The sequence below is a fragment of the Notamacropus eugenii genome, chromosome 6 (genome assembly GCF_028372415.1).
Source record: "Notamacropus eugenii isolate mMacEug1 chromosome 6, mMacEug1.pri_v2, whole genome shotgun sequence".
Classification (NCBI taxonomy): Eukaryota; Metazoa; Chordata; class Mammalia; order Diprotodontia; family Macropodidae; genus Notamacropus; species Notamacropus eugenii.
In genome coordinates this window covers 189,905,684-189,928,967 of record NC_092877.1, presented here as the reverse complement: position 1 = coordinate 189,928,967, position 23,284 = coordinate 189,905,684, and the positions used below count along the sequence as shown (strand labels likewise).

Genomic DNA, 23,284 nt, shown 5'->3' with positions numbered 1-23,284 from the left:
TATAAGAAATGCTAAGCGAGATGCTCTCAGAAAAATCTTGACTTGAATGAACTGATGCAAAGTGAAACTGGCAGAACCAGGAGAACATTGTGCACCATAACAACTGTAGGATAATCAACTGGGAATGGCTTAGTTATTTTCAGCAATACGATGATCCAAGACAATTCTGAAAGACTTATGATGAAAGTCATCCATGTTTGAGAAAGAACGGATGGAAGTTAAATACAGATCAAAGCATACTTTTTTAAAAATGTCATTTCTTTTCTTAGTCTGTGTTTTCTTTCACAACATGACTAATAGGAAAATATGTTTTGCACGTCTGCACATGTTGCTGCTGTTTTTCTTCAATATTGGAATCAAGGTACAGTGTGTCCGACTATGGCTGATCAGTCTTGCAAGGCTCTCCCACAGCCTGGGCATAAATATTCCACATGAACATTTGGAGCAGAGATGTCTCAATTTGTGTATCTCACATTTTTTTGAATGACTGAAATTTTGCTTCACTTCTAGAGCACAGAACCTTCTTTGAGGTGGGTGTGCCAAGCCAAGCAGTCCTTTGACAGTGTCTTCAATGTCATGCAATTGATTCCAAATTTCTTTAGAGAAACCTTGAGACTGTCCTCATGTCACTTCTTTTGACCTCCATATAAGTGCTTGCCTTCTGTGAGTTCTTTGTAAATGTCTTTTAAGCAAATGAGAGAGAGAGAGAGAGAGAGAGAGAGAGAGAGAGAGAGAGAGAGAGAGAGAGACAGAGACAGAGAGACAGAGACAGAGAGAGAGAGACAGAGAGAGACAGAAACAGAGACAGAGACAGAGAGAGACAGAGACACAGAGACAGAGACAGAGAGACAGAGACAGAGACAGAGAGACAGAGACAGAGAGACAGAGACAGAGAGAGAGAGAGAGAGAGAGAGAGAGAGAGAGAGAGAGAGAGAGAGAGAGACTCTTTTGTGATTGTCACAGGATAATCTATTTTCTTTATCTTTATACACATGCACAGTGGAGGTATCCTTGAACTCCTAGGAGATAACCTCCTCTTGTCATATAATCCAGAAAATTTCAGTCAGCTTTCATACGAACAGTGGTCCCCCTACCTTGTAAATCTCAGCTGGAACAGAATCAGCGCCAGGTGCTTTGCCACATGAGAGGAGCCTAATGGCATTAAAAATCTCTTCTTCAGCTAGGCGGGGATTGACTTCAATCTGAGGTACATAGTCAATGATTTCAGCACTGACTGATGATGGTCTGTTAAGAACACTATGAAAGTCATCAGTCCATCTTTCCAGGATCATGTCCTTATCAATAATCAATGTGACTCCATCAGCACTGAATGAGATGCACCGTAAGTCTGGCCCATAAATAGCCTTCAGGGCATCAAAATAGCACTATCAGTGTAAAACTTAATTTCATCTGCCTTCTTACTGAGCCTAGAATCCTGCATCACTCTAAGTTTGACTTGTCCTTTACTTTTTTAATATAATTTTTTTTCAATTACATGTAAAGACAAATTGAACATTCATTTAAAATCAAATTTTATGTTCTAAATTTTCTTCCTTTCTTCCTTCTCTCCCTCACCATAAGATGGTAAGCAAATTGATACAGATTATATATGTGCAATTATGTAAAACGTATTTCCATATTAGTCATGTTGTATAAGAAGAAACAGAATGAAAGGAAAAAATATGAAAAAAATTAAAAAATGAAAATTGTCATTCAAACTTCATGAATTCCTTCTCTGGATATGAATAGTATTTTCCATTATGACTCTTTTGGAATTGTCTTGGATCAGTGTATTGTTGAGAAGAGCTGTCAGTCATAGTTGATCATCATATTGTTACTGTGTTATTGTGGGTATTGTTCTCCGGGCTCTGCTCCCTTCACTTTACATCAGTTCATACAACTTTTTCCAGGTTTTTCTGAAACCATCCTGCTTGTCATTTCTTACAGCACCATGGTATTTCATTACAATCATATGCTACAGCTTGTTCAGTCATTTCACAGTTGATGGACATCCCCTCAATTTCCAATTTTTTGCCAGCACAGAAAGAGTCGATATAAATATTTTTGTGCGTGTATTTTTATCTTATTGGGATACAGACCTAGTAGTGGTATTTCTGGGTCAAAGGTATGCACAGTTTGATCGTCCTTTGGACATAGTTTCAAATGGCTCTCCAGAATGTCTGGATCAGTTCATAACTCCATTAATATTCACTTTACTTTTGATGGACTTAAATGTAGCCTTCTTAGAGACAGACAAACTGGTAAAGCCTGTCCTTCTGGTAAAGCTTGTGGAGTTTTTATTTTTTGTTTAGCAGCTTGGGAATTTTCTCATCATTTTGTCAAACTAAGGTTGATATTTGCAAGTGTTCTAACTTCAGTGCTGGACATCAAATTTCTGAAAGCTGTCCACTTCTTCTCTGTTCCATTATTGTCAACCATATGTTGGCTCAGTTTTCCCTCCAAGTTACCAGTGAACTAATCCCATCAAGCTCTTTAATCTGTTAACATTAAGTCTTCTAGTACTTGTTGCCTTGGGGCAGCTTGAATATAAATTTTTAGCTTGGAGAGGATAAGCCTATTCTCAATCAGCACTTGGCACCACACACCACCTTCATCGCTCTCTATTCTCTTTACCTGCAGAGTTCTCTCTCAACAAGACCTATTCATCATTCAAATAAGCTGGATTTTATGTTGTCCATAAATGTATACACATTTCATGTGCCGATGGTGAGTGGAATCATCTTTGCCAAAGTTTTTGTACATTTTTTTGTTTCAACTACAGGATGAGATCCCCACTTGCCACAACAAGTAGTCCAGGGTTGGGTGAAGCAGACATTTTGGGGGCAGCTTTTCTAAGTCCCTTCCTCAGACCAGGAGGTGAGCAGTGTAGTTCAAAAGTTGCTCAAATACCCAGAGGGCTACTGAACCTCGCTACTACTTCAGTTCAGTAAGAGGACAACCCTATGGCTTCAGCTGCCTGTGTACAGGGTTATGACTAAAACTCCCAGTGTACCTGCAACTTCTACTTGGTCACTTGGTCCTATCATCACAGGACTTTGAGGCAGGTAAAAATGGTAAAATGGTATGGACAATGTGTTTTGATGATGTGTTTTGCATAAGTTATATTGAAGTGAGGCAGAGTTGCATGAAGGTATTGGCCTTACTGTCTTTCAAAGTCATTAGAGTCCAGTGTCAAGACAAAAGTAAAGACAACTAATGATGGCTGGGGATGAAGTAGGTGACATTAGCAAAGATCTAAGCATTGTACAGTGCTATGGCCACCTTCATAGACATTGAAATAAATTGTTCCCATTCACCCATTTTGCTTCAGGAAGTCTTCACACGCTTGGGTAGACACTCTCCTAACTCACTAAAAGGTTTGGGACCCTTTAGTGACCCTCAATCTAGTTTAAGCCATCTGCTGAAACGGTTTATTGGGGTGTGACCATTCTGCATGCTATAGCTTCCAGGAACCACAAGTGAGAATCAGGTGAATCAGGAGGACACCAACGGTGGAAAACAGCCCTGAAAAGGGCTTGGCTATATACAAAAGAACAGAAACTGAAGAAAACATGGTTGAGAACAGCATGTACAGAACAAGTCTATGTTGGAGGTGAAATAATATTGAGGAAACAGATGGATGAATTCTCAAAATATGTAAAGGATGGAAGGATAGCAAATACTTTAAAAGAATACAGACTGTATAACTAACACAAAAAGATGAAGAGTATTTTTACCCATAACTATTCACATATAGCCAAATTCTGTATCACTGCAAAGTATTTATGAGACTAATCTACAAATGGACTAGGGTCATTTTTAATGAAGGAATGAGAAGGGAATGCAACCTAATACAATATAATAATTTTTATTATAATTAATTACAATATAGTATTAATAATTAATTAATTACAATTATAGTACTATAATTAGTATATCAATTGAAGAGTTAATTTATATGTAACAGTTATAATTGATAATAATAATTAATAATGCAACCTAAAAGAGTCCCTGCAACAAGATATCTTTTAAAAAGAAAGCTATAAAACTCTCAAAAAATTCTGTGGAAAATATAACAGATAACTTTGTTTCCCTCAAGTATCAAGTGAGGCATAGAACAGAGTACTGCATACTCACTGAAAGTCTTCCCTACTATCAATTGAATGTCCAGGGTAAGTCCAATGATCCTCTGGATGCTCCTTATTGTGGTTTACATTGTGCTGTAAGTTTAAGTTATATTCAAGCTAGAACCCTTGAGTTTCCAAAATTAGATCCGTAATCACCAAAAATATTATGGGCTAACTAAGGACACAGCAAAAAGCAAAGAGATGTATTCAATACACTTAAAAATATAGATATGAAATCACAAATGATTTAATATTTAGATAGATGTTTCAAAGATTACACACACACACACACACACACACACACATACATACACACACTTCATTGCATTTGTGCCTCTATCAATGTAGATACCTGTTCCAATGTTATAGATCAATACCCATCTACTTCTTATCCCATATAGCAACTGCCCATGTTTTCCTACAACTTGATCCAATAAATTGTTGTCCTATAGAAGTTCAGTCGTTTTCAGTTGTGTCTGACTCTTTGTGGCCCCATTTGGGGTTTTCTTGGCAAGATATTAGAGTAGTTTGCCATTTCCTTCTCCAACTTATTTTACAGAGGAAGAGACTGAGGCATGCAGGGCTAAGTGACTTGCCCAGAATCACATACCTAGTTAAGTTTCTGGGGCCAGATTTGAACTCAGGAGGATGAATCTTCCTGACTACAGGCCTGGCACTCTATCCACTGAACCACCTAGCAGACCTTGTTGTTCTACAAGTTGCTGATAGAGAGCAAACACTATAGAAAGACAATAAATTGGGTCTAGAACTGAAGAGGAGGAAGAGAACAGATTGGATTGCCCTTGGGAAACTGCAAAATACTTTAATGATCCCAAGATTCTCCATGAAACAAACGTCCATTTTTAATGCCAATATTAGTTTACTGGTATTATTAAGATGTACTAATGTACTAGTCATGAAATATTATAGTCTCTAAGCAAATATATCTGGAGGTCATGAAAAAGTCAATTAAGAGGCAAACAGTATAAGTAGATTGCAGAATATGTCATAAGTAACATAAAAAAATGATACTATCAGAAGGATGTATGACTAGGAAAGGAGGTAGGTAGATCACGTACTCAGTGCAACGTGTGACTAATGGATTACTCACTCCTTTGGAAACTAAAGGTTACTCCTTTGCTTAAAAATGTCAAGAATTGTTTCAGGGAAAGAAATATGGCTGTGGAGACAAATGGATTTAAATCCTTGATTTAAACTGATTTAAATCCTGCCTTTAATGCTTATGGCCTTTGTGACTTTGCTTCCTTCCTCATCATTAGTTCCTTCATCTATAAAACTGATGGTTGGACTAGTTATTTTTCAGATCTAGAAATATGATCCCATGAAAGAGTTCTAGAAGAAAGAAATCTCAAATAATAGGTGATCATCTTGTCAACACCTTAAAGGAAAATATGGATAATGGCTCCTCATGGATTTTGATTGATACCACTGGAATGGATATGTAAATGGATGGGATCACAGATTCCCCAAAGAATAGACAGACATAATTTTTGAAATATTCATCTAATATTCAATCATTGGTAGTTGTATATATGTAGACTATAAGCTTCTTCAAGTAAAATACAAGGTTCTAAAGGACAGGGATTCTTTTAGTTATTTTTATATCCATTTGATTTAGGACAGTGCCTTGCACATAGCAAGCACTAAAATGTGTATTGGATTGAATTGGACTGGACTGGAAAGTCACTTGTGCCACATACTAGCTTTTAAAATATATAACTAAAAAGGATATAGTAAGAAAAAACATGTTTGTATAACTGTAGCTTTTCATGGGTACTTCCAGAACTACAGATATGTTCTCTTGAAAATATCCCAGCAATATGAAACTTAGCAAAAGAAAAATCATTTTTAAAAGACATTAAAGATATGGTATGTTTATCATTGTTTTTATGGCTATGGATTTGAGAAGTAAAATTGGTCTAAGTTAATGATTGCAAAATGTTCTGGTAAGAATCATAGTTATCTCCTAAGAAATGCTGTATGATCTTAAGAGAGAGTGCTACATTTTAATGAGTATAATATTTTAATTTGGTAGATGCACTGTGCTGTTTTCTAGCAGTTCATAAATTATATGAACATATGCAAATTGAACAGACATGCATTATGCAGGGATAGATTATTGTCTAGAGAGATAACACTGGAGGAAAAAAAAGAGTGATGGAAAACCTGGAGCTTAACACTAAAAAATGGAAGCTCCGGGGAACACATGGCAACCATGTATAAATATGTAAAGTGTTGTTATGACAGAATAGGGATCAATTATTTTTGAGTGCAGCTGGAATAAATAGTAAGTCATTCTTGAGGTAAGAGAAAAATGAAGTTTCAATCTTTGTCTACACTGAACTGGTTGGCCAATGTAGAAAATTGAACAATTCAGTTTAACAGTTTAAAACTGAATTGACCAGATGTTTGCCTGAATTGATCAAACTTACTGCATTCTTTGGCTTCATTTAAGACACAACTTGTCTTTAAAAACAGAATAATTTGATCTCAGAGTAAAGTTCTTTGAAAAGAAGCGAGCACAGAGCTGTGCAGAATTCTAGGATGACCGAAAGCCTACTCATAACTAAAGCAAGCATCATAGCGTTCAAAGTTTCGTTTTCCAAACTCCGAGATAGCAGCCTTTGAGGGTAGCATAAAATATTAAGCCAGAGATTAGATTTACTAAATTCCATCCATCTGCCCACTCATCCAACTAGTAAACTGAAGAGAAAAACGAACAAAACCTCATCTCTTTTTCCAAGGAAAAAAGAATACTTGTGAGTTATAGAGGAAGACTGAACATCCAACTTTTCTTATAATAACCTCTTAGTAACCTTTCTTCTCCTTTCCTTCCCTCTTATTTGTCCTTTTCCTTTTTCTCTCCTTGTCAATTTTTCTTTCACCTCAAACTTCCCTAACTGCCCCTCACTTTCTCCCCCAAGGAGGTTGTGAAAAATCATCAGATGCCAAATCAGTAGTCAATTTTTTTTTGGGAGGGGGAGAGTTAACTATTACTGATCCTTCTTGATTCCCAAAGGAAGAAACATATTTTGACACCGGGAGAATGCCAAAGATTCTTCAGAGGGCACAGAAAAAAAAATGGGACATAATGGAAAGAGAACTGAACTGTTACTCAGAAGAAGGAGTAGTGACACCCCAGGCAATCTTGGTCTCCTCATCTATAAAATAAGAGAGTTTGACTACATCATATTTTAGATCTTGAATTATGCTTTTAATGCCACCTTAATTTCACATTATAATAAGATTTTTTTTTTTTAGCAAATAGAAGTCAATTCATCAGCTAATAAACATTTCTTAAACACTTTCTGTTAGGCATTATGTTAAGCTCTGGGGATGTAAAGAAAAGGCAAATCAGTCCCTGCTCCCAAAAATCTTATAGTCTAATGAGGGAGACTGCATTAAAATAACTATGTAATAAGATATATACAAGACAAACTGGGGGGAAAAATCAACTAAGGAAGGCACTAGAATTAAAGAGGAGAAGAAAAGGCTATCTGTAGAAGGTGGGATTTTATCTAGGACTTGAAGGAAGCTAAAGAAGCCAAGGAGTGAATAAAACATCTAGGGCAAGTAACTGAGGATGAATTTTAAGATACTACTGCAAGAATTCTGCCAGGAGTTCTAAAACTGAGAATAAGTTCAGGCAGCCGGTAATAAATGGTAAATATTAAGAATAAAGAAAAAATAATTTTGTTTTTACTTCTGAGCTGTTAGGCATATAGAAGGGATAGAAGGTTAAGACTGCTACTCAGAGTGGAAGGGGTGATTGTAATTGACATTATTCTGAAGACTGAACTATTCACTGTACCTGTTCCCGTCATCTGATATATTCAGTCTGGATCCATTCCTCATTGGTTATCAAACTCCCATCCACTTTTATTTTCTACTTTCAGTGATACCAAGTCCCTGTTTACCTAATGGTAAACTCTTTTCCAGCTGCTACCATCTACTCCTAAATAGACACCTACCTCCACTCCACTCTTCCAATGTCCCACTCCAATTTTGCCCAGTACCTTTACTATGCCTTCTGGAACTCTCACTCCCTCCACAAGTGACAGATTTCCCCGTATTTTAGACCTCTTCATGCTTCTTTTGTCTTCTGGCACTCACACAGGCCTGGCTCTCTAGATGTACTGCATCCCTATTCATGTTTTGGAGCATAGACAGAATCTTCTCCAATAAAACAGCTAAATGGACCTGGAGTAAGGAAGACCTGGATTAAATCTAACCAAGAACACCTGCTGGTTGAGTGACCCTGGGCAAGTCACTTAACCTGTCTGTCTCAGTTTCCTCATCTATAAAATGGAGGTAATGATAACATCTACCTCCCAGGATTGTAGTGAGGATAAAATAAGGTCTTTGTACAGTATTTCCCAAACCTTAAAGCACTATGTAAATCCTAGCCATAATACCCTACCTATGATCTGCTGTTCCTGGAAGGGAAGCCAGATTACTCCTGGCCTTTTATTATCACTTCTCGACTCTTCCTCTACTGCCACCACTCAGCAATCTCACCCCCTCAGAGGTTCATTCTGTCTAAACTTATCACCCAATCCAGATCCTTGCATCTGTTATCTAGTGGTCCCCAACACTTTTTCACCTCTCTCTTAATGGGTTCAGTTACTCTCCACCTTAACTCCTAACATACATAATAAAGCTCTCTCAAATATCCTAACTTCCTAGACTCTCAATCTCCTTAAACCCCATAACCTATTTCTTTATTGGCCTGTTTCTTTCCACACTGGTCAAAGCCTTGATGTTATCATTATGTACAACTGTTCTACTCAATGATCCCAAACTCTGAAATTCTTTTATCTGATCATAATCTCCTCTCAGTCTGTATCTGCCTATTTTTTAACTTATTGTTTGTCATTAAATCCTAGTAACCTCTAAAGCAATCCCTGGACTCCTGAATATTTTCCCAGGTCACCACATCTGCTATAAGTTATACTCTCCTCCCTTTTTAATCTTCATCTCTTAGCTAACCATTCAACTCTACACTAGGCTCTCTTCTCAAATCCCTTGATCCATTGACCTATCACCACTCATGACCTGAATACCACTATTCTGTTTTTCCACTCACCTTCATATGCTGAAGAATGGAGCTGAAAGAATTCAGACACTTGGTGCTTACTGGGTTCACCACAAATTTTTCTTATCCAATTTCAACTGAACCCTCATTGCAACAAGGCAATCCTTTGACCCTTTCCTAATTGATTCCCTACCCTAATCTTTATCCTTACTCCTCTTAAGTTCTGCAGAAGTCTTCTACAAATAAGGTTCCCTCTTTTCACAAATAATGGCCTCATCTCAGATCTTACTGAGAAAACTGAGGGCCCCATTCTCCTCATCTCACAATCATTTGAAATCTCCTACTATCTTTACTCAGGTCTCTCATGTGGTTTTTCTCATCCTCAAGCCCCACCCCTCTGTATGTGCCTTTGATAACATCTTCTACAAATTGCTTCTATGATCATGCTCTCTCTCTGTCTCTGTGTCTCTGTCTCTCTGTCTCTGTCTCTCTGTCTCTCTCTCTTTGTCTCTGTCTCTGTGTCTCTCTCTCTGTGTCTCTCTCTCTGTGTCTCACTCTCTGTCTCTCTCTCTCTCTGTCTCTCTCTTTTTCTGTCCCTGACTTCTCTACTGTATGTGCTACTTTTTACTTCCCTCTTCTACTGCATATTTTCATTCTCTCATCTATCCAAACATTACTTTTTAGTCTCATGTCATACCCACTAACTGTGGGTATACCACCAAACCTTTACCGTGCCCCCTCTTTTCTCTTTTCTCTCTCATTTGATGACCTTTTCAGTTCCTATAGGTTCAGTTACGATTTCTATGATGATGACTCTCAGGCCCTCACTTCAAATCATTGTTGAGTTCTCATGACACCAAATGCTTATTGAAGCATTTCCAGGCATGAGGGAGAGGCACCTAATGAATTGGAACATGGAGTATCATGCAAAGAATATCAAGTAGGTCAAGGCAAAAGGACCATAGAATGTGTGAAGGATAATACAGTATAAGAATATTAGAAATAGTGAAGAGGTAAAAGGGGCCCATTGGGTCTTATTGAACAGGGGTAGGTAATATGATCACACTTACTTTTAAAAAAATACCTTGGTATGTGAAGGAGGATGGATTGGACTGGAGAAAACTTGAGACAGGGAATACAATCAAAGGTCTAGGTGAGAGGATAATATGGGGCATGTACCAGGGTGGCAACTAGATGAGTGAAGAACAAAGGATTTATATGATATTGTCGAGGTAGAAATAATATGATGTGTAAGTGGAAAGATAATGAATTTGTTTTGGGGCACAGTGAGTTGGAGATGCCTATGAATCATCAAAGTCTAGATGTCCAAAAGACAGTTGGCAATGCTAGCCTGGAGCTCAGGACAGTTAGCCTTATATGTATGAGAAAACTCTGTTTAGAGATGATAAATGAACCAAAGGAGACATTATATCACAAAGTAAAATAGTAAAGAGGGAAAAGAGAACAGAGCACATGACAGAATATTAGTGGTCATGATCTGTATAATGATCCATTAAAGAAAACTGAGAAAGGTGGGTAGGATATGTAGGAGGAGAATCACAAAAGATCATTGTCATTAAATTTTGAGAGGAGGGAATTCAAGAGAAGGCAATTGATAGAGCCAAAGACTAAAGAGAAGTCAAGAAGGAGGAAGACGGAGGAAAGATAATTTCATTGGGCAGTTAAGAAATCATTTATATCTTTGGAGAGAACAGTTGAAGGATGAGTTCATCAACCAGATTACAGAGGGTTTAAACTCAATGAGAGGAGCGAAAATGCAGACACCTAACACATAGTTTTCCTAAGGAGTTTAACAAAGAAACAAAGGGAATGATAGCTAGGGAGGATAGCTGTATTAAGTGAGGGATTTTTTTTTTTTTTAAAGAATAAGGAAAATGTGGATACATTTGTAGTCAGCAAGAGAGAAACTTACAGAAGAGGATAGTTTGGAGATATGTGCACGCACACCACACTCACACACGCATGCACACACACACATACACACACACACACACACACACACACATACTTTAAGAGACTGATTAAGGGAGAAAAAGGAAGTCTCATAAGAAATGACCTTAATTTTCTCACTAAAGAAAGGACCAAAGTTATTTGCTGAGAGTGAGGTTGACTTGGGGAGTTGAGGAAAGACTAGAAATTATAGAAAAACTACTTCAGAGTCCATAAGGGAAAAACAAAGGAATGCAGCAGTAAAGAATCAGTTAACATGAAACAATAATTTGTACTGAACCCAGTCAGCACCAAAAAATTCAATTCAAAAGGCATTTATTAGCTGCCTCCTATGTCCCAGGAGGGCTGATAGGTGGCACATTTGCCCTGGATTCAGGAGAACCTGAGTTTAAATCTGACCTCAGACACTTACAAGCTGTATGATCCTGGGCAAATCACTTACCCCTGTGTGCCCCAGTTCCTCATCTGTAAAATGAGATGAAGAAGGAAATGGCAAATCACTCCAGCATCTTTGCCAAGAAAACCCTAGATGGGTTCACAAAGGGTCCAGCACCTCTGGAATGACTCAACAATGACAAATGTCCCAGTAACTATACCAGGCAGTATGGATATAAAAAAAAAAATGAAAATTGTTCCTGCCCTGAAGAAGTTTTCCTTCTACTATCAGAAAACAAAATGAACACAATTAAGTAAAGACAATATAGTCACAAAATAAATACAAAGTTATTTTTGTGTCTGTCTGGGGGAGGGAGAGTGAGTTGGTGGAGAATTACTTTGTATAATGTCATTCAGAGTGTTTAGCGTCTGTGGAGGAAAAGTGCAGAGGATATAATGGTAGATATTCTAGGACTGAAGATGTGAATATCTGGTTCATATTTGAACTGATTTAACTATCAGTCAAGTTCATAAAATCATAAAATTTTATAGAGGATCTGTCTCAGCAGCTCAAGATCTGAACAACAAAAAAAGATATTTTATTACGTCATACTATCAAACTATCCAAAGACTTCCAAAGAGGAAGGACGTCTATATTCCGAGACAGCCTATTTGACTTCTGGCTACATGTGATTATTAGATTTTCCTTAGATAAAGCCTGAGTTTGACTCTTTGTAACCTGTACTGATTGCTCCTGGTTCTTCCCTTTGTGGCCAAGGAGTATGGGTCTAGTGTCTCTTCCACATGACAGACTTTCACATGAACACAGTAATCATTACCCCTTTGAGTCTTCTCCAGGCCAAACATACTTAGTTTCTTCAACCAATTCTAGTATAATACTATTCTCTAGCTAATTAGATTTTTGATTTAGCTGTAACAAGAATTTATTGAGCACTGACTATGTGCCAGGCAAATGCTAAGTCCTTTACAAATATTATGCCATTGGATCTTTACAACTGTGCTAGCCAGTAGGTGCTATTATTATCCCCAATTTACAGAAGAGGGAACTAAGACAAACTGAGATTTACTTGCCTAGGGTCCACAGCCAGTAATTATCTGAGAACTTTTATCCACTGTGCCGCCTAGTAGCCTCAATGCCCTTCCTAAATTGTTCTGAACATGTAATGTCAATTCTGTTATAACTCATGTTTCAAAAATTCAAATTTGTTACAAAATGATTGATATATTAGGGAACATTTTAAGCATAGCTCACATTTTGAGTTTTCTTCTGCTCAATTTCTTCCTTAAGAAGAAAAAAAGCATGCAGAAAATCTCACTGCTTCCCAATCATTCCCAAGCTGTAAGCTTTCAGATGCCCCCTTTCAGAAGCAAACTTTAGGTCTTTGCCAAGGTTAAGCACCATCTTTATTTCTTTCTGTTGCAGTAGGAACTCTAAGTGGAGAAGGGATGCTCTATACCACTCCTTCTACCATAGGCAATATTAATTGTAGCATTTATGTATAACAATGTGCTGCCATTTTATTAGGTTCCTGTCTTTGCTATGTGCCACTGATAAAGAGTGTTATACCCCAAACCTATAAGCTCTGAAGGTTTTCTTGTCTGATTTTGCATAGTGCACTGAAAACAGGTTTGTCAGTTATAGCAGACTTAACCACATTCCAGACATACTGAGCAATTAGAATACCAGCTCCCTATTCCTGGAAGCCATGAAACTTTTAAGGCAGACCAAGGTTACATTAGGTTTTTCTGGCTGTGATAAATAACTTTGTATTTATTTTGTGACTAGATTGCCTTTACTTCTCTGTGTACATTTTGTTTTCCCATAGCAGAAGGCAAACCTCTTCAGGGCAGGAACAATTTTCATTTCATTTATGGAATAAAACAAACACTTCCATAACATGGTATAATAATTTTAAAAAGATTGCTACTTTCATTGACTTTGCAGTTTGCTAAAAACCCCTAGACCTTTTTCAGATAGAATTCTAAGTGATCACATCATTTCCTACTTGTGAATTATTAGATAAGCAAACAGCAATGAACACTTATCAAACACTGGGGGCTGAGCTCTATACTAAGTGACAGAGACACAAAAGCCAAAACGTGTCCTCTTTGAGGCTGTCACCTCAGCCCTCAAAAAGATTATATTCTAAGGAGAGAGATGATACATATAGGGGATGGGTGACCTTGGAGAAATATTTTAGTTTGAAATGTGACAGAAGGAATCACAGGAGAGTAGACAACAAACCTTTTCTAGTTACAGTGACAGAGAGGGGATGGTTATGATTCTAGACCTGGAAGGTGGCAGGGGTGGCTGAAGGTATGAGTGAAGTGGTAAGACAGCTGGAGACAAGATGGCAGGAGAGGAAAATGAAGCACATCTGGAACAGCTGGCTTGATGGAGTGGGCCAAATGAGTCATTTGCCAATTAGGACCCTGGGATCCCCAAGGCAGGAGTTTCGGAGCTAAAAGAGTTAATTCCTCCACACGATAGTCACTGATCCAGCAAGTATGATGTCTGAAGACAAACATCCAGCTGCTGCTTTTTAATTGATTCAGAGTTTGTCCTTCATTCATCGTCTTTCTGTTCATGTCTGTAGTATACTGCAACAAAAGAATTTCTTTGGTTTCTCCCTCCATTGATCTTCACCTGGTCCATTATGTCAATTGGTTCCTAGCCTTCCTTATAGAAGTGTACCTTCAGAATATAGAATATGATGTCATGCCCCCTTTGACCAATTCAGTTTCATTTGAATAAGATATAAGCCATCCAGAGTTATATTCTTGTCATGGATTTAATCTGAACAAGTGTGATACCTAGGTAGCTAAATTTGTTTTCTAGCACTGATATCTAGTTTCTCTTGTTTGTTGCCTAAATGTTGCTCATTTGTTTACAGACATTCAAGACCAAATCTGGTTTACTATATATCTAGCTGGGGACACACACACACACACATACATATACGCACACACGTGTGTTTGTATGTATGTATAGGTGTATATGTAATGTGTATATGTATGTATATATACAAAGGCACTAGGCAGATACAGTCTTAATGACCTTTGTTAAATGTACTCCATTCCCAGCCAGAAACCTGTCATTCTGAAGTTGTGATCCAGAAATCAAATCCCACTTTCAAACATCATCTTCTTTGGCAGTTGTTCACTTTCCAAATTTTTTTCTTTCTCCTCTCTATTCTACAACTTGGATACAGTCACACACAAACACACACACACACACACACACACATACACACACACACACACACACACACACCCCACACAGCAAGAAGACATCAGACAGCTGTATTGCCATCAGACTGATAAACAGCTGCCTCAGTGCCATTCTCCTTGGAAAATCATGTTTTCCCTCTGTCTTTTCATATCCTTCTTTTCCTCCTGAAGCGACACTTTGATTTTTTCTTCTTTTTTAAAAATTTATTTTATTTTTAATTTATGGAATAAAATAAACATTTCCATAACATAATATAATAAAAAAAGATCATTGCACATGAAACTGGAAATCTACCATGTATAACTGACTATTTCCTTCATATATACAACGAAGTTATCATGGAAATTTCTTTTTTCTTTTTTTCTTCTCCCCCGTTAGACCTATACTGCTTAGCCACAAAGGGAATAAATAAATAAGTTTATTACAAAGTACACAAAGTACACTTTTATTACTATTTTTAAAGAACACTAATCCATCCCCAATAATCTGGAATATTAAGAAGTGTTTCTTGCTTCCAGCACATCTGTGGTCCTTGCTACTAGGGGGGCTGAGACAGAGAAAATATGTATCCAAACACATACACACATACAGAATCAATATATTCTAAACACAAGGTGCTGAATCCCAAATAGGGAGAAGGGCACTAGCAGCTGTGGGTGATAAAGAAAGGAGCTTCATGAAGGAAACAATGGATTATATGATGCTAAAGTGAAGAGAAAGGGAATTATAGGCACAGGGAACAGCAAAGGCAAAGACATGGGAACAGGAGATGAGGTGTTATGTGTATACAACAAAGGGCCAGTTTGAATAAGTTAGAGATTAATATCTAATGAGACTGGAAAGCCACTTTTTTGAAAGGCTTTTAAAAACAGAAGAGTTTATGTCCAGACTTAGAAATAGAAGGAAGCCAACAGAGTTTAATTTACTGAGTAGGGAATTACATGATCAAAACAACAATTTAGGGAAATAATTTTGGCAACTATCTAGAGGATGGATTGGAATGAGAGACTTGAGACAAAGAGACACATTAGGAGTCTATTACAATACTTTTGGTGAGAGTCCATGAGGGCTTGAACTAAGGTGATTGCTGAGGGGCTGGTGAGAAAGCAATAGATAAGAGAAATGTTGCGGAGGTTAAAATGCTAAGATTTAGCAATTGAGTGGATATATGGAATCAAGGAGAAGTAGGAGTTCAGATTAACACTCAAGTTCAAAACTGGGTGAACTGGAATGATGGTAGTTACTTTCCATAATGTTTGTCAAATTATTTTTGGTCATAACATATTATATAAATATAATACATCTCATGCTAGTATGGTCAAGACTTTGGGAGACACTATAGTGTATCTCACTCTGTCTGTCCCAATTCAGGTAATTGTGTGTGTAAAATATGGTAGAAAACCAAGTGAAAGAAGACTGAAGTGAGAGACCAAGTTCCTTCAGTCCTGTGCACAAACGTGAGGCTTCCCTTTTCATATGATTGTGTTTCTTTGAATGAAAAGCAAACCCCAGTATCCAAGTCCCATGCTGTCTTTAGCTGTAGTCATTCTCACATCCAGGGACAGCTACATAGCTTAGAAATGACTTCTCCCTGTTTTAGTCATGAGGTAGTTTTTCCATTTTAAGTTTATTCCAAAGTCTATAAAACAAACCAATTCCTAGGGTTCTATTTGTTTCTAATGTTCTGCCAATGAACATCCTGCTAAGAACAATCAGTATGAAATGAATTCTCATACTTTTCAGAGGGAGTTGGTCTCTTACCAGGCCTGGCCAAGGCAGGGGAAATGAAACCTAGACAGCCAACATTTGATTACACACGATATAGTACAGATTATCCATCTAGAATATCTATGCAGAACACCGATACGTGAAATTGTAGGATAATCCGAAAGCTCCCCGTAGTCCCTGATTTTGACCTTTTTTGGTAGTGGCTGAGGCTGCAGCACAGTGTCCCTGAGACAAGAGCTGTGTTGTGCTCACTGTTCACTTCAGCCTGGTAGACAGTATCAGACATAGTCTGATCTTACAGCTCAGTCAATAGTATATTATCAAACTTAGAAGGACAAAGGACAGTGATACAATTTGTTTTAGCTTTTTAGAAGAAATGTGAATGTTTACATCCTCTGAAGTCTCAGACTGGGATAGCTGATCTTGACTAATGGAATCTCAGACACTAAGAGTTGGGGTTGTTGTTCAGTCGTTTCCATCATATCTGACTCCTCATGACTGCTATTGGGGTTTTCTTGGCAAAGATACTAGAGTGTTTTGGATTTCCTTCTCCAGCTCATTTTACAGATGAGGAAACTGAAGTAAACAGTTAAGTGACTTGCCAAAGGTCACATGGTTAGTACATGTGTGAGGCCAGATTTGAACTCAGTGAGATGAGTCTTTCTGACTCTATCCACTGTGCCACCTATCTGCCCCATAAGAATCAGAAAGAAACTTAAAGGATATCTGTTCACTCTCCTTTCTAATGTAGGAATCACTTCCACAATACCCTTGACAGCAGTTTCTGTTTGGACACTTTCAGTAATGAGGAACTCATTACTTGACAATGTAGACTATTCCATTGTTGGACACCAAGGATGTCCATCTTAATATAGAACCAAAACCTTTCCTCGGACTTCTTCCTGTTAGTCAAAAGTCTACCCTCTGAAGCATCCCAGAACAAGTCTACTCCTTCCACATGCCAGCCCTATAAATAGTTATAGATGTGATGATGTCTCTTCTTCACCAAGATAAACAAACCTTCTTCTTTCAATTCTTGTAGCCCTCTAGTTTGGCACTGCTCTTACTTAAAAGTATAGAGCCAGAACTAAACCAGTTACTCTAGATGTAGTCTGCCCAGCAAAGACTACTGGCCTTCCTTGTTATGGATGTCATATCCCTACTGAGGCAGCTAAATAGCTCCAGATAGAACTATCACATGGTGTCTTCAACAATATAATTTTGAAAAAAATTGCTATGATTTGGCTGCTAATGATGTGATTATTTAGATCTGCAGAAGTTCCCAAACTTACGTGGTCGACTGCCCTTTTTAAAAATAATACTCAGTGCCCCCTCTTCCCCCTGGAAATCTACTTTCTTTAACTACAGTTTTGATTTGTTTTTTATTTTTAAATAAAAATGTACCTTCTGCCATAGGCTGTCCAGGGGGTGACATTGCCCACTTTGGGAAATGTAGAGGGTACATTTCGATTTTTGTCTATACTCATAATGGGCTCTTTTTTATTACTGGAACATATACTGTGTTGGTGGTCAATCAATTTCTGTACATTTTCTGAGCATGAAGTCATTGTTACTACCCAATCCCATGTTGCCTAAAGTCACACTCCTATAATTCTTTCATTCTAATTGTTTCATTAAAATTCCTCATGATATTAATTTTATTTGAAATTTTTTTAAACTCAGGGTAGCACATTTAATAATTAACATACGACCACATCATCTCCTATGTAAGGATACTTAGTCACAACACATCAGATCTTGAGAGGATAGGTTAAGCTGGTTCGTACTTACTTGGATATAAAAGGGAACAAAAGGATAGAAGAAACAGCAACAGAGATCGTTTCCTAAGAAATATCTGATGTATTATCTGATGTAACTCAAACATGACATGAAGCTGTCAAAAGTAAAAGGGCCTATTAGCCACATATGGCTGTCCAGGACAATACCTATTTATAATTCAAACTCATTTGTAAAATCTTATGGAGGATTTTGGTGAAGGATGATGAGTCTTTTCACCTCATAAATAAGAAGTAATGGGGAAAAAAGGAAACTTACAAAACACTTGATTAGAGTTTAAGACCATTTGAAAGTAAGAGGTAACCTCACCTTTCAGTCCTGTTTTATAGTCTTCTACTTCTATGCCTTGTGTATTCTTGTTTCCTCCTAACCCTGGAGTGATTTCCCTAAGGTTCAGTCCTATGACTTGTGATGTATATATATATATAGAGAGAAATATACATATAAGTGGAGGTGACCTATGATTGGCACAGAGAATGCTGAGCTGCATATTTTGAAAAAAAGGAATTACTGCAGTCTGTTGGAGAAAAAGTTCACGTAAGGGGATAAAGAGGCAGGGGTACACTTAGGAATGGCTACAGAATTATGAGGTCAGCACTTATCATGACCCTTAAATTCCATGTCTTGAGACTCTAGAATTTGCTGAGATCAGTCTGCACCTTAGAGAGATCATTCCTTCTCTCCATGGTTGAGTTGAGGTGTTTTCATCCCCCTCTCAACTACTACTACTGTGTTTTCTTTGATCTATTCTAATCTGTATAATTTATCTGAATTCTGTTAGCTGCTTTCTGTAATAAAGAGGCTTACTAGCTATTTATAATGGTAACCTCTGTGTGTGTGAATTTTTTTTTTGGAAAGAGCTATGCTGCAGAGTGTGATCTAAAGGTTACCCTCTCTCTTCAGACCGATCAAGGAAGTGGCTTTCATTCTGAAACCCAGAAGGGAACCATTAGAGATACTTGAGGGACAGCAAATGGTTACAGTTTTAGTCTAATGCCCTTCTTCAAGACTGGAAGAGAAATCACCTCGTTTGGTAGTCCTTTCCTGCACTTTCCCTTCATTAGGCAGGCTAGTAGCATCATCAAAAACCTCCTGGTACTCTCTCAAAAGGTTGGCCAGAGCCCAGATCATATCTAGTCATTCCATTCATGTCAAAATATATAGCTACCATCTGCCTCTAATATCAAACTTTTTTCCCCCCACATTTCTATATTATTTGATATGGCAAATAAATCACATGACCATTAACAATCATTTTTGTATATGATCGTACAGTCATTCACAGTGTGAGATTGCAAGAGAAGAAATTAAACCAAATGAAGAAGGGATTTCCTCAGTTTAACTTCAGGGTGTGGGTAAGTCAAATGCAGAGACAGTTTAAACAACTTTGGTAATTTACTGAAAATATCACTGCACATAACTCCTGCTAAATGGCTTGGTGAATGGAGTTGGGCCTGGAGTCAGGAAGATCTGAATTCAAGTCCTGCCACAGGTGCTTACTTACCCTGAGCAAGTCACTTAACCTTGTTTACCTAAATTTCCTCATCTATAAAATAAGCTGGAGAAAGAAAGGGCAAACCATTCCAGTATCTTTATCAGGAAAGCACAATGGACAGTAAGGTCCATGGGTCACAAAGGGCTGACTTGACTAAACAACAACCACAGTATTCCCTGAGCACCTCTGAGAACCACTGCTCCCACCTCCCAGCAGATCAAAAGCACTGCTTAAGTGCCCACTACTTAGCAGTACTACTCTACTAAGTACTGAGGATACCAAAAAAAAAAGGGCAGGCAAAAAGCAGTCCTTGCTCTCAAGGATCTCACAGTCTAATAGGAGAGAATATGAACAAACAAATATGAACAATTAAATGAATAAATATTAAATTAAACAAATATTAAAACAACAGCAACACCATTCATAGGGTGCCTTAATGTGGGCATAACACGTTACAAGTATTATCTCATTCTGACCTAGCAACAACTCAAGGCAGGAGGTGGTATTATTATCCTCATTTTTCAAATGAGAAAATTGAGACAGACAGAAGTCAAATGACTTGCTTAGGGTCATAGAGACCAGGTCTTCTTCTTGACTCCAGGACCAGAACTGTATCCAGTGTGGATCAATTGGGTATAAACAACACAGGGAAGACTCAAGTTAGCGTATTATTACAGGCTTCCTACAGGAGGTGAAATTTTATCTGGGACTTGAAACAAGCCAGAGAGGGCAAGAGATAGAGATGAAGATGGTGAAAATTCTGGGTATGCAGGATATGAGTCATGAGAAGTGTCTTGGGTGAGGAATAGTAAGGAGACCAGTGTCACTGGACTATAGAGTGTGTGAGGAGTGAGAGGGAAAAGTGGAAAGGTAGGAAGGAGCCAGTTTATTAAAGGCTTTGAATGTCAAAAAGAGGATGTTATATTCAATCTTGGAGGTGGAAGGGAGCCCTGAAGTTTACTGAATACAGGCTTAAGTGATAAGACCTGTACTTTAGGATAATCAATTTGACAGCTGAGTACAGGATGGGAGTTGGGCAGGGAGACAAAGCAGCAGGCTATTGCAATAGACTAGTTGTGAGGTGATAAAGGCCTCAACCAAAGGTGGCTCCAGCATCAGAAAAGAGAAGAGGGTACAGAGATGTCACAAAGGTAAAGTTGACAGAACTTAGCAACATGTTGAATATTTGGAAATGAGAGTGGAGAACCGAGGATGACCCCTCGTACATAAGTCTCACAGTCTGGAAAATGATGGTACCCTTGAGAGTAACAGGAAAATTAGGAAGAATGGGGAGCCTGGGAGGAAAGATAATGTGTTGTTTGAGACATGTTGAGTTTCAAATATCGACAGGACATCCAATATAAGATGTCCAATAGGCAGTTGAAGATGGAAAATGAATTTAGCAGAAAGGTTAGGGGCTGGATAAATAAATTTGAGGATCATCAACATAGAGATGACAATTGGATCCATGGGAGCTGATGAAATCACCAAGTGACATAATACAGAAGTAGAAAAGACGAGGGCCTAGAACAGAACCTTAGGTGACAGTCAAAGAAGTTAGTTACGTCTAGTAGCTGGTTAATCAGTATGACCTGAGCAAAGATTGAGCTTAGGAGACTATGGAGACAAACCAAGCCAAAGATGTCAGACAGGTGGGAGGAGAACTGGGAAAGAATTTTATCATGAAAATTTAGAGAGAAGTCAATCTCAAGGAAAGAAGTATATGATACCAACAGTGCCAAAAGCTTGTTCCAGAAGGATGAGATTTGAGAAAAGCCCATTAGATTTGGCAATTAAGAGATGATTGGAAAGTTCGGAGAGAACAGTTTCAGCTAGATGAGGAGGCTGGATGCCAGGCTATAGAGTGTTAAGAAAAGAGAGAGGGGAGAAGAAAGGAAGTAGAGGCACCTGTTTTGATGGTCTTCTTGAGGAAGAATGACAGGGGGAGATAAATATGGGTGATAGCTACTGGGAATGGATGGATGAACACATAAGAATGGGGAGATGTGTGTGTTTCAGTACTATGTAAGCAGCAGGGGAGCAGCTTAGCAACAGAAAGTAATTAAAGGTTAGTGACAGTGCAGGGATGGAAGTTGGGGGTAAACTGCTTGAGAAGACAGAATATAATAGGATCACTTGGACATGGAGAAGGAGTAGTCTTCACAATGAGAAGGACTTTTTTCTTATGAGACAGAGGTAGAGCAGAAAATAGTGGAGGAAGGCATCAGAGAGATACAAGATGAAGAAGAAAGAAACAGGAGCTTTTTTGGCAAATCACGTCATTTGTAAATGAAATATTTTAAGATTCTCAGCTGAGAGGGGTGAGGAAGAGAGCCATGAGAAGTTTGAAGAGCAATGAAAAGCTGCTGTGGTGAGTAAGATAGTGAATCAGTTAGGGAGGTATAAAATGATACCCTTCCTTCAGTAAGGGGCCAATTGAGATTAGATAACATGAATGTGTAGACATGGTGAGCAGTTTCATGATTTTCTTCAGATTTCTTTAACATAAGTAGAAGGTAAATGGATGGTGGGAGCAAGCCAGTTGAATTACTTGGTAGGTCAGTATTAGCAATAAAGGTCAAGGGTCTCTTCTCTCTCAAGGGAAGAGGCAGTGTGGAGTTGAACTGATTCACCAAGTGGTCAAGATGAGGAAGGAGAGAGAGGGGTGGCCAATGCAAAGGTGATTGTCTAGGAAAGAACTGAGGGGTGGAGAGATTGGAGATGACAAAGAAGAGGCTATCACATATTCACAGCCCATATTGTTACACATACAGCAGAGATAATTTTGTTCAACAGCTCTCTGATTATTAATGTCATTTATTACATAACACAGGGAGAAATAACTTCACAAAGGATTTGTTTAATCCATAGTGATAGAGGATAAATAGTGTAGAAAATAAAAGAAGTAGGAATTTCATATAGAAGGTAAGGTATTTAGGTGCTGATGCTTATCAATGGCATTGTGCTAATTTTATAAATACTTCAGAGTACATGTCCATTCAAAAGAGATCTTTCTAACAATATGTGTGCACACTCACATGGATGAATTTCTATTACCAGATTGCCCATAGAGTTAGCCCAAGAGTGTATCTATTTTGGGCAGATACCTTGAATGGAGAATAAACTGGACCCAGAGCTGAGTAACAGAAAATGGGCTGGATTATACTTAATAAATTATATAGTGGTTTTAATGAGCCTAAGCTTCTCTCTGAAGTGAAGGCTCATATTTTTACCATTGATAAAAAATGTATTATTATTTATGGAATTCCATGGCTGTTGATGAAATAAAGTTGGGGTTCACAGAAATGGCAAGGAAGGACATGATAGGCAAAAATAAATTTTGATTAGGAACTTCTTAGGAGGAACAACATAAAAGGTATACTTTGATATTTGGACAGGATGTAGCAAAAACAAATAATCACCAGTGAACAAGCTAGTGGACTCTATTGGCACCAAACATGAGCTAGGCCCAATCATCCTCC

General features: G+C 38.0%; 2 long non-coding RNA genes across 4 annotated transcripts in view; both read right to left on the bottom strand.

Annotated features, from left to right (window-relative positions):
• Positions 1-21,088, bottom strand: part of LOC140512509 (uncharacterized) — a 43,167-nt gene extending 22,079 nt beyond the window's left edge. Inside the window, exon 1 of the long non-coding RNA XR_011969783.1 lies at positions 18,617-21,088. This is a non-coding gene — a long non-coding RNA (uncharacterized lncRNA). The remainder of the gene's footprint in view (positions 1-18,616) is intronic.
• The window catches only part of LOC140512507 (uncharacterized), a 204,353-nt gene that overhangs the window by 158,404 nt on the left and 22,665 nt on the right, over positions 1-23,284 (bottom strand). The gene's annotated exons all lie outside the window — the stretch shown is intronic.